This window comes from Triturus cristatus, chromosome 11, assembly GCF_964204655.1.
Source record: "Triturus cristatus chromosome 11, aTriCri1.1, whole genome shotgun sequence".
NCBI classification, from domain to species: domain Eukaryota; kingdom Metazoa; phylum Chordata; class Amphibia; order Caudata; family Salamandridae; genus Triturus; species Triturus cristatus.
The window spans coordinates 594,022,329-594,034,483 of NC_140594.1; positions in this window are offsets into that span (position 1 = coordinate 594,022,329).

Below are 12,155 nucleotides of genomic sequence, written 5' to 3' on the forward strand. Positions count from 1 at the left end.
GGACTTTGCTGTGTCTCCCAGGGCTTGAAATAGAGCTTGCCTCCTGTTCTGAAGTCTCAGGGACACAAAGACTTCACCCCCAGTCCCCCCTGAGAACCCTTGCTGGGAGTTTGGGCCTGCTGAGAAGTGCCTGCCAGTGTTCTGGACCTCTGGAGGTTGTTTTGGGACTAGAAACTGCAAGAACTGTGAAAATCTACTCAACACCTGTTTCCAACGCATCGCAGAGGTGCGAGAGGAATTATCCGACGCATCGCCGTTGCCGGAGAATCGACACAGCACCTGCTCGCGGCTGAAGTGGACAAACCTTTGCCAACTAGATCCCCCCATTTTTAACAGTCGGCCTGTAGCTAATGACTTTCTAGAACCTTATACAAAAGCACTGCAAATTGAAATTTGCCAGGGCCAACTTCTGGGCAGATGTGAGGGGCTAAAGTCAGGGGTATACTGGAGTCAGAACTGAGTAAAGCAGAGACCAAAGGCTATCTGAAGACTTTTGGACTGGAAGAAATCCTTGGCTGGCCAGGGAATGACAATGTCTAGATAAACGACTGGCAGCCATTTGAAGATATGCAGAACAGCAGAGTTCTTGGGCTAGCTGAGCTCTCACCCGGAAATATTTATTGTGTGAGCTAAGTCAAGAGAACATGTCAGCCTGGATGTAGGGGAAGGGGGTAGCGTGCATCACAGTTTTTGTTTCCTCCACACTCTAACGTGGTGTTCAGATTAAAAGCAAAAAATGTGAGGAACTGTTTTTTGTCTGTAGGGAGGCCCTGAAAAAGCTAATGGCCCGGGCAGTGGCATGCATGCCTATTTGGTATCTGCGTACACCAACAATTGGGGAGAAGGTTTTTGTCCATTTCTACCTCAGCCCAAATGCTTTCCTATACATTTACTGTGGCCTTCCATCACGTTTCATATCGTTTGAGGGGCGCTAGTCCTTTAACAGCCAGGTGCCCCTATCATCTACTCCATCAGCCTCAAAATCCCCTCGGCTCTTTGATCCTCATAATAGAATCCAGGGCTCATTCCTTGTTCAACCAATCTGGTTTATTATCATTCTACCGTGAAATTCCACACTAGGGAAGAATTAATTTGATATATTTTCCGATATCCAATGCCTTGATTAGTTGTGCTGTGTTAAAAATAAAAAAAAGGGTGCAACTCCTACTTGGTCAGCAGCAGAGGCGCTGCATCAATGGGTTGTGTGCATTGTAGGAAAGGCGGGACATCCAGACAGAGATGGATGCATTTTAAAGCGGTGGTTAAAATTACGTGTTTGCCCACTCCGGGGCTCATGAATGCTGATTTGACCTTTGCACTGTGGTTGCGAGTGTCGACGTAAGGTTGACGCACGGGGAGCTTCAAAGCTAGCGCAAATCAAAGCTTGCAGATTGAACCTTCCTTCCTCCTTGCTGACTCAAGGGGGGTGTGGGGGGAGGGACGGAGGGATCCATCTCTCCAACACTCCGCGCGCACGTCTGTGTGAGGCAATTCTTACCACAAAACTCAGCAACACGCTGGAAAACAAACTGGCAAGCGCTACAAGAACAGCATATCCCCCCAGTGAGATAAACTATTTCTGTTAAAAATTAATAAGGCTAATTAAATAGAGAAGTTTGTTTCACCGCCGCGCTTACATTTCCCGTTTTTCTTTGAGCCCGTATCCAATCTCCCTCCCGCTTTTTTCTTCCCTCACAAGCTGGTGTTGTCAAGGTGTCAAGTGCACCGGGAGAAGAAAAGGCCGGGAGATAAAGCCGAATTGGTATGCGCCTTGCAGAGACTCCGGACACCGGAGATTTATTTTAATCCAGTCCATTAATCAATTTCTCTGTTGAAATTGAATTAAATGTCTTTCATCAACATCACATCCTGGGACTTGAAAACAGAGCCTGCCACCCAGGAATATGAATGAAGCTCCCTCTTACCTCCCTCCTTCCCCATCTCCTTCTCCCCTCCTTATTTTTTCTGCTTTCATCTTTTCCACTCTCCACGGCCTCACTCCGTGCTCTTCGTACTTATTTACAATTTCTCTCTTACTTCTCTCATCTCCTCTTCTTATCACTGTCTTTGCTACTGTTATCTGCCGTTTCTTCATCTTTCCTTCTTTCTCTCCTTAAGCCTTCTTTACACTTCCTCGCAATTCTATCCTGTACCTCTACCCCTCTCCCTGGCCTCAATCCTCTATTCTCGTTCCTCACATTCTTTTCTTTCTTTCATTTATTCCGCTAGATTTAAGTTATTCTCTTCATTCTGTAGTTTCCTTATTAACTCAAACCTTACTACTACTGTCTCTTATATTGGCATCAATACGTTTGCCTTGCTTTCTCAAATCCATTTTCCTTACTTCCCTTCTCCCTTTGTTCTTTGTTATTCCCCCTATTTCATCTTTTTACCATACACTCCCCACCAGGGTTCCTCTTCTTGCCTGTCTTTCTTTCTTCGTTGTCTGTTGCTCTCATTCTTAATTCCCTGTTGTCTTCTCATTCACCTCTTGACCCTACTCACAGGGGCATATTATCAACGGAATGCGATAATTATAGCAAAGCGCGCTTAGCGCGTCTTTTACTATCGCTGGATTACATCGCCGTGTTAGCGGCGTATTAGCAACGCTTTGCTCAGAGGCGATGTAAAATCCAGCGATAGTGGTGAAAAACAGCAATAGCGCGCGAAATCCAGTGATATTTTGACTGCGCTAATGTAAAGCTTGCTAATAGGTAGGTGTAGACTCAGCCTGACAATCCACCTCCCATTGACAAGATAGCTAAGTCAGGTTTTAATCAGGCATTATATATCAGTGATAATCGCTGTTAGCGCGACTTTTATTATCGCTTTGCGGGTCTGGGGCCGCATTGGTAATAGAGGAAAGTTGTGTTTGTGACTATTTCCATGTTGTTTTAGTGAGGAACACCTACTTTGCATATCATTAGTGATAGATATCGCTGACATGCAAAGCGGCAAAAAATACGGCTGTTATCGCATGGAAACAAGCGCTACGCATGTTAGCGAGTCCTTGTTGATAGTGCGATAGGAAAATTGCGCTTTTCCGGCGATATGTGCAGGAAAAGCGGTGAAACTTCTCTTGATAATATGCCCCACAATCTCTTCTCTCTTTCTCCCACACTCTTTCTCATAACGACTGGTTCACTTGATTTCTGTGTCTGCACTCCATACCACAGTAACAGAGATGCTACTCCACTTTCACCAGCCTGGTCTCTCCTCTCTCTTAGGAGCTTTCCTAGATCCACTGCAAGCCTGTTCCTCGAAGCACACACTAGTTTGCAAGAGAGCACAGTTCCCCCAACCTGAGGCAGGTGGTATCAAACAAACTAGCTCCTTGACTTACTGCCCTTTTGGGTCTGGACTTTTTTTTCACTATTAACCCCCTTCTTGCCAAAGCCCAGCATTATGATTTTGAAATCAAGACCTCTCAGAGAATCAGAGTGGCTGAACTACTTCAAAATCTAGCTTTATCAGTTTTCTAAAAATAAACTGTCTAAATCTGAGGCCACCTTAAAGCTCGGGGCCAAGTCATATGGTCGTCCTGGATGACCCCTTGTGCGTTTCTTGGTGTTCATCGCACACATATTCAGTTCCATTTCGATTGATGAAGCTCTCACCTACTTACAGCTTTCACTTGAATTGTACGTGGGTCACTAGGTTATTGAATTCTGGAGAGATTTCACACACACACTATTAATGACCCATGAATAAACCGGATGGCATCAATTAGCATTATCCAGTAATAAAAGACCCGATGCAGCTTGGTATCTGCCAAACTAATACAAACTGGTAACAGTAAAGCAGTCACATAATAATTTTCACGCAGAAGACACAGAGACATGTTATTTTCCTGGATAAGAAAGCATATATTCTCCTAGGCAATGTTATTCACAATTGTTTTGCATTTACGTTAATTTATAAAAAGAGGAAACATACATGACAGATGGCCACAAATAGGCTCATGTTTAAAGTAGATAGATGAGACCGTGATGCCTAATGTTGTACTTCAGTCGGATCGTGTGAGAAATTGGGTTGTTGGTTGACTGGGGTGTGAGCTCTGGTCAACCAGCAACCACAATTCATGTCACGGTGAGGCACAAGCAACCCCAGGTTAACCTGTGCTCAACCCCGGGTAGGTTGGCACAGAGCAGTCAGGCTTAACTTAGAGGCAATGTGTGAAATATTTGAGCAACACTTGAAACAGAAAAACTGAAAACATCACACAAAAAGACCCCCACACCAAGTTAGAAAAATAGAGCTTGTTGGAGGGAGGACCACCGGGGAGTCGGAGGGACTACTCCGGGCACCTTCCTACCGCTAGGTTATAGCCGAGCGCCGCTGAGAAGCCTCCTAGGAGAGGTCCTTCTCCTATAATCGTACTAGGCCCAGTAACACCACCACACAGGACTCCGTATCAGTTGCTTATCTTGGTTCTTTATATAAAAAAAGGAGCACGTTCAATATGTACAGTGGGATCGAGGGATCCAGTAAGAGTCTCAATGTCTTCGAGGGAATAGGGTAGCGGGACAGTCTTAGTACCAGCCAGGTACGGAGGGGCTCTGCGCCAGACCTTGGATGCTGGTCTCAGGGCGGTTTGGACGTGGAGAGCCGCGACGGCGTCAGCAGGGCTCGGGTGGTAGTTCCGCTTGGGTCGAGCCGCGACACAGTCAGCAGGGCTCCGGTGGTAGGTCCGCTTCGGTCGAGCCGCGACGAGGTCAGCTGGGCTCTGATGGTCTGTTGCAACAAGGTCGGGCCGCGACAGCGTCAGTAGGGCCCCAAAGGTTCGTGAAGGTCTTGTAAGCACGATGGAGCCGCGACGTCGTCAGCAGGGCTCAGTAGGTAGGTTCAGGAAGAGTCTTTCTCCGTTGGGTCAGCCGCGATCCGATCAGCAGGGCTCTTGACTCCGGGATACAACTGTCATCTTGTTGTCGGGTCGCCCCAGATATAGGTCTTGAGCCCTTTGATGTCCGGACCCTTGCGCCCAGGAGGGCGGAGAGGCCGGGTAGGGCGTGGCCAGACGCCCAGCAGGAGAGGCGCCAGGCCCCAGAGAGCTGTGGGGCGATCGCACCTAGGTGTGGAAGGACGGTTGGGGGTCCCATCGATACTGCCCTCCGCCGGGGGTGGGAAGGGCTCACGTGGTATCCCCCGGGCCAGGGGTTGGCGCCTCGATGTCGGGCCTCGCTGGGACCGAGGCCGGGTAGAGCAGGGTCACGGAGGTGGTCACGTGGAGTGACGTGTAATTCAAGATGGAGGAGCCCCGAGGTGCATGGGACCTCGTGCGGCTGAGCGAGGGGGAACAGGACCACGCCACGAGGCCGGCTCCAACATGCGTCCCCCCCAGCTGAAGGCAGGGATAGTCACCCATCTCCTTGGGGGTTCTCTTCGCCGAGGCGGAAGAATCGGGACAGGCCGTCAGCATTGGCGTGGTCGTTGCCGGGCCGGTGTTCCACGGTGAAGTCCATCCCTTGCAGCGAGATGGACCATCGCAACAGCTTGGGGTTCTCGCCCCGCATTTGCATGAGCCACCGCAAGGGTCGGTGGTCAGTCTGGACCCTGAAGTGGGTGCTGAAAAGGTAGGGCCGGAGCTTCTTGAGAGCCCATACCACAGCGAAGGCCTCCCGCTCGATGGTGCTCCACCTCTGTTCTCGTGGCAGCAGTCGGCGGCTGATAAAGGCCACAGGTCGGTCGAGGCCCTCGGCGTCCATCTGGGAGAGGACCGCCCCGACCCCGTACTCTGATGCGTCGGTCTGCACCACAAATTCCTTGCTGTAGTCAGGGGCCTGGAGCACCGGGGCAGCACACATGGCCGCCTTGAGGGCTTCAAAAGCGGTCTGACAGCGGGGCATCCAGTGCACCACCTTGGGCTGTTTTTTGGAAGTGAGCTCCGTAAGGGGGCCCACGATGCTGCCATAATCTTTAATAAATCGCCGGTAGTAGCCTGTGAGGCCTAAGAAGGCCCGGACAGCGGTCTGGGTTGCGGGGGGCTCCCACGCCTGGATGGCATCGACCTTCAACTGGAGGGGCGCCACCTGGCCACTCCCCACCTGGTGGCCCAGATAGGTCACAGATCCTTGACCGATCTGGCACTTGCTGGCCTTAATTGTGAGCCCGGCCCTTTGGAGAGCGGCCAGGACTTCGCCGAGGTGTCCCAGGTGCGCGGCCCAATGGTCGCTGAAGACTGCAATGTCGTCGAGGTAGGCCGCGCTGAAGGCTTCTAGCCCGGCCAGGACCTTGTTTAGAAAGGTCGCTGGGGCGTTCTTCATACCGAAGGGCATCACCCGAAAGTGGTAGTGCCCATCGGGGGTGGAAAAGGCGGATCGTTCCTGGGCGCCGGGAGTGAGCTTGATCTGCCAGTACCCAGCGGTGAGATCAAAGGTGCTTAGGTAGCGGGCGGCCCCTAAGCGATCGATCAGCTCGTCTGCCCGGGGCAGGGGGTGGGCATCGGTCTTGGTGACTGCGTTCAGGCCCCGGTAGTCTACACAAAATCGGAGTTCCGGAGAAGTACCGGGGCGGCGGCCTTCGGCACCAAGACCACCGGGCTGGCACACGGGCTGTCTGAGGGCTCAATGACTCCGAGGGCGAGCATCTTGGCGACCTCAGTCTGTATGCAGGCCCGGCCTCGGTCAGGTACTCGGTAGGCGCGATGTCGCACAGGGGGGCTGTCCCCGGTATCCACGTTGTGTACGCACCAGGGGGTCACCCCGGGCGTGAGAGAGAAGAGGGCAGCAAAGGGTTGCAGCAGCCTCCGGCAGTCATGGCGCTGTTCTGGGGTCAGCGTGTCGGAGAGGTGGACTCCCTCCAAGGAACCGTCTTGGCCCGAGGACCCCAGGAGGTCTGGCAGGGGCTCGGAGTCGCTTTCGCCCCCATCATCAGAAGCCAGCAGCAGGCTTAGTTCAGTTCGGGCAAAGTGGGGCTTGAGCCGGTTGGCGTGCAGGACCCGGAGAGGGTTCCTCGGGGACTCCATGTCGACTAGGTAGGTGACGGGGCTCTTCCTCTCAACCACCTTGAAGGGCCCGGTCCACTTGTCCTGCAGGGCGCAGGGGTCCACGGGTGACATGACCCAGACTTGCTGGCCTGGCTCGAACTCGATGGTCGAGGCATTTGCGTCATACCAGCGCTTCATGTCTTCTTGGCTGGCTTCGAGGTTGGCTTCTGCCAGGGCTCGGAACTTCCGAGTCTGGTTCCGCAGTGTCAGGAGGTACCGGTAGATGTCGGAGGGGGCACCTGGGATGTTCGCCTCCCAGCCCTCCTTGACCAGGCTGAGGGGCCCTCGGACGGGGTGCCCATACAATAGTTCGAAGGGGCTGAAGCCCAGGGATTTCTGTGGTACCTCTCGATAGGCGAACAGGAGGCAGGGCAGCAGGACATCCCACCTCCTCCGCAGGGGCTCTTCCAGACCTTTGATCATCCCTTTTAGGGTCCTGTTGAACTGCTCGACCAGTCCGTTCCCCTGGGGGTGGTAAGGGGTAGTGAATCTGTAGGTGACCCCACATTGTTGCCAGAGGGATTTCATGTACTTTGAAATAAAGTTCGTACCCCTGTCGCTCACCACTTCTCGGGGGAACCCCACCCTGGAGAAGATGCCCATCAGGGCCCGGCCCACTACTGGAGCTGTCACAGTGCGGAGTGGGATGGCCTCAGGGTATCGGGTGGCGTGGTCGACCAGTACCAGGATGAAGCGGTGTCCTAGGGCGGTTCGGGGGTCGAGGGGCCCCACGATGTCGATCCCCACTTGTTCGAACGGGGTGTGGACGGCTGGAAATGGTTGGAGGGGGGCTTTAACTCGACCCCCAGTTTTTCCACTAGCCTGGCAGGTCTGGCAGGACCGGCAGTGGTGGTCCACGTCTCTCCGCATTCGGGGCCAATAGAAATGGGTCACTAGGCGGCTGTAAGTCTTGTCCCGCCCGAGGTGTCCGGCGAGGGGCACGTCATGCGCCAGGTTCAGGAGGAACTCCCGGAACCGGCGGGGAACCACCAACACTCGGCCGGCTCCCAGCTCGGCGACTTTCTGCTCGCTGTATAGTAAGTCATTGTCCCAATAGACCCAGTGGCTTCCCGTGGGGTCCCCCGAGGCCTGGGCGGCCGCTTGCTGTCGGGTCCCCTCGAGGGACGGGCAGGCCTTCTGTTCTTGCTGGAATTGTTTGCGGGTGGGGCACCCATCATGGCGCCACTGAGCCAGCTCGGGGATCTCGCTGAGGGAGGCAGCCTCGTCGGGAGACAGTTCGGATGGCCCGGCCTCATCGTCGGGTTCCTCCGTACCGGAGGAGGGTGATAGTTCTTGGCCCGTAGGCTGGTCGGTGGCCGCGGCAGTGGCGGGTTGGGAGGTCATGGACCGGGTGGTGGCGCAGGCCCACTCAGGCAGCCCTAGAATCCCCAGATGCTCTCGGCGCTCCACCTGGGCCCAGGGGGAGCTCTCTAGGTCATTCCCCAGGAGGCAGTCCACGGGGGCGTCGTCGCGGACAGTCACTTTTAGGGTGCCGGACACTCCTCCCCACTCGAAGGGGATCCTGGCCATCCGGCACATACTTTCAGTGTTGTCCGCGGTCCGGACAGGGCATAGGACATGTGGCAGGATTTGTTCGGGGGTCACTAGGTGGCGGCGGACAGCGGTCACGCTAGCCCCAGTGTCCCGGAGGGCTTCGGCCCGTCGTCCGTTGATGGTGATCCACTGCTGGTACTTCTGGGTGTTGCTTGGGATGGCCGCTCGGGGCACCATTTCTCGGGAGCCCAGGCAGACGAGCGACATGGCAGCTGGTTCCCACTCGGGGGACCCGTCCTCGCGGCTTTCCTCCTCTTCTTCTCCTTCCCCCAGGGCAATGGCGGCTATTTGTCGGGGAGGGGGCCCAGCGGTCCCGTTTCGTCGGTTCACGGGGCAGGCCGGGTCGCTCGCATAGTGGCCGGTCTGCTGGCAGCCGAAGCAGGTCACTGGTGGTCGGGGTCCCGGTCGGGCGATGGGGGTCCCCCTTCGGCCCAGGGTCGGGGACGTGTGGTTGGCGGCTTGGCCTCGTGGCGGGCTTCTGGGCGGTCCGGCCGGGAATTCTCGGCTGCGGTGGGACCCCCCTCCTCCGCCCCGCTGGCGAGGAGGTCCCGTGGTACTCCGTTGGTAGTTCACCACGGGGTTCCGGGGGACCCTTGTGTTGACCCATTGGTCTGCTTCGGCGGCGAGCTTCCGGGGCTCGGTCAACTTACTGTCCAGGAGGTGTTGCCTTAGTTCCACAAAGCAGTTGTTGGCGAGGTGCTCCCAGACAATAAGGTCGAACAGTTCATTGTACGAGGTGACCTTGCTCCCTTTTATCCATCCTTCAAAGGCCCGGCTGAAGAAGTCCACGTACTCGACCCAGGTGGTACCGGGGAGCTTCTTGCAGTCCCGGAAGCGCTGCCGGTACATCTCGGCTGATAGTCCGTAGCGGGTGAGTAGGGCTTCCTTCATGTGATTGTAGGAGGTCATCACTGCGTCGGGGAGTTGCAGCAGGGTATCACGGCCCTCGCTGAGGAACCTCCCCCATAGGCCGGCACCCCAATCCTTCCGGGGTACCCGATGGGAGGTCATGGCTACCTCGTAGGCTCGGAACCACTGCTGGATGTCGTCGTTCTTGTAGTACTCTTTGACGACATCCTTGGGGATATGAACCTTTGGCTCGGTCAGTGGCAGAGCGTCCCGGGCCCCGGGGGTGCTGGTCTCCCCCGTTTTGGATTTCAGTTCGAGTTCTTTGAGGCTCCTCTCGTGCTCGAGGGTTAACCGTCTCTCTTCGAGTTCTCGATGCCGTTTCTTTTCCTCGATTTCCTCTTGCAGCCGTAGTTGCTCCAGGGCTATTTTCTTCTCCGCCAGCTGGAGCTCGCCGTCCAGCCGGAGTCGTGCGAGGTCCATTTCGTGTGCCCGGACCCTCTCTCGTTCTCGTATTTCTTCATGGGATAGGCTGGCTTCGGGAATGCCTCGCCCCCCATCTGTCGGGGTTGTGGTCGGCAGGTTTTCGTTCCGGGCCGAGGTCCCTTCGGTGCGGGGTGGAGTGGCCTCGGCTTCGGCCCAGGCTTTCAGGGCTTTCTGCATTTCTTCCTTGGTGCCCAATCCTGTGGTTGGGATCCCTTTGTCCTTGCAGAATTGTTTTAGTTCTTTGTGGGTGTATTCTTCCAGTTTTTCCAGCTGGAAGGTTGCGGCCACGGTTGCTTCTTGGCCGTCCATGGTTCCCTTTTCTTTTTCCGTCTGGTTAGGTAGTGGGTGCGTTACTTGCTTGTACGATTGCGTCTGGCTCGGATCCCGTCGCTGGCCACCAAATGTTGGAGGGAGGACCACCGGGGAGTCGGAGGGACTACTCCGGGCACCTTCCTACCGCTAAGTTATAGCCGAGCGCCGCTGAGAAGCCTCCTAGGAGAGGTCCTTCTCCTATAATCGTACTAGGCCCAGTAACACCACCACACAGGACTCCGTATCAGTTGCTTATCTTGGTTCTTTATATAAAAAAAGGAGCACGTTCAATATGTACAGTGGGATCGAGGGATCCAGTAAGAGTCTCAATGTCTTCGAGGGAATAGGGTAGCGGGACAGTCTTAGTACCAGCCAGGTACGGAAGGGCTCTGCGCCAGACCTTGGATTCTGGTCTCGGAGCGGTTTGGACGTGGAGAGCCGCGACGGCGTCAGCAGGGCTCGGGTGGTAGTTCTGCTTGGGTCGAGCCGCGACACAGTCAGCAGGGCTCCGGTGGTAGGTCCGCTTCGGTCGAGCCGCGACGAGGTCAGCTGGGCTCTGATGGTCTGTTGCAACAAGGTCGTGCCGCGACGGCGTCAGCAGGGCCCCAAAGGTTCGTGAAGGTCTTGTAAGCACGATGGAGCCGCGACGTCGTCAGCAGGGCTCAGTAGGTAGGTTCAGGAAGAGTCTTTCTCCGTAGGGTCAGCCGCGATCCGATCAGCAGGGCTCTTGACTCCGGGATACAACTGTCATCTTGTTGTCGGGTCGCCCCAGATATAGGTCTTGAGCCCTTTGATGTCCGGACCCTTGCGCCCAGGAGGGCGGAGAGGCCGGGTAGGGCGTGGCCAGACGCCCAGCAGGAGAGGCGCCAGGCCCCAGAGAGCTGTGGGGCGATCGCACCTAGGTGTGGAAGGACGGTTGGGGGTCCCATCGATACTGCCCTCCGCTGGGGTGGGAAGGGCTCACGGGGTATCCCCCGGGACAGGGGTTGGCGCCTCGATGTCGGGCCTCGCTGGGACCGAGGCCGGGTAGAGCAGGGTCACGGAGGTGGTCACGTGGAGTGACGTGTAATTCAAGATGGAGGAGCCCCGAGGTGCATGGGACCTCGTGCGGCTGAGCGAGGGGGAACAGGACCACGCCACGAGGCCGGCTCCAACAGAGCTGAATTGAATAAGTTAAACAAGACCAAAACAACAAACATCCAACCAGTAGAACTGGAGTTATGAATTTTTAAAGAATAAAGTATAATGTAGTGTTTAAAAGCATGAAGCACCAACTTCTGCTATCTGGTCACGTTGGACTGGGTCACAGTCATAATTATAGGCCAACCGCAATGGAGTGCAGGTCGGCTGCAGTCTCCGATTAGTCCCACTGAAGTTTTACCTTCTCAAGTTTAGTGCCTTGAGTCCCGTTTGTGTTGGCGGTCCCCTGAAAGCGGTCGATGCTGCAATGCCAAGGGACGGGCTGACTTCATGCTGATTTTCAGTGCGTGGTCTCATTGCAACCAGGCCAGTTTGCAGTCACAAAGAGCCCAAAAGCTTGATAGAAGCTTGCTGAGCAACAAAGTGTCCAGGACCTGATGGGCACCACTCGGGGGTCAGGAACTCACTGCAGCTGGGTCCAGGAGTTGTGTGGTTAGCCTTTTATGTCCATGAGGCTCAAATCAAGAGATCAGTAGACTATCCCATGGAGTCATTCTGGGGTCCTGGGTTCAAGATGAGGTTACAGATCCAGTTCTTCCTCCCCAAGCAATAGGGCAGCCGGCAGGAGCTCAGCACAGCAGAGCAGTAGCTCCTTCAGAGTAGCATTCCAGTAGAGTGGCAGTCCTTTCAGCAGCACAGCTGTCCCTCATCCAGGCAGAGTACCCACAGGATAAGAAGTATACTGTAGAGTTGGTGTCTAGGGTCCTCTTTTTATACCCTGGTGCCCTGGTTTTGGAATGTCGGAGAAGATTATAGACATTGGTTTTGAAGT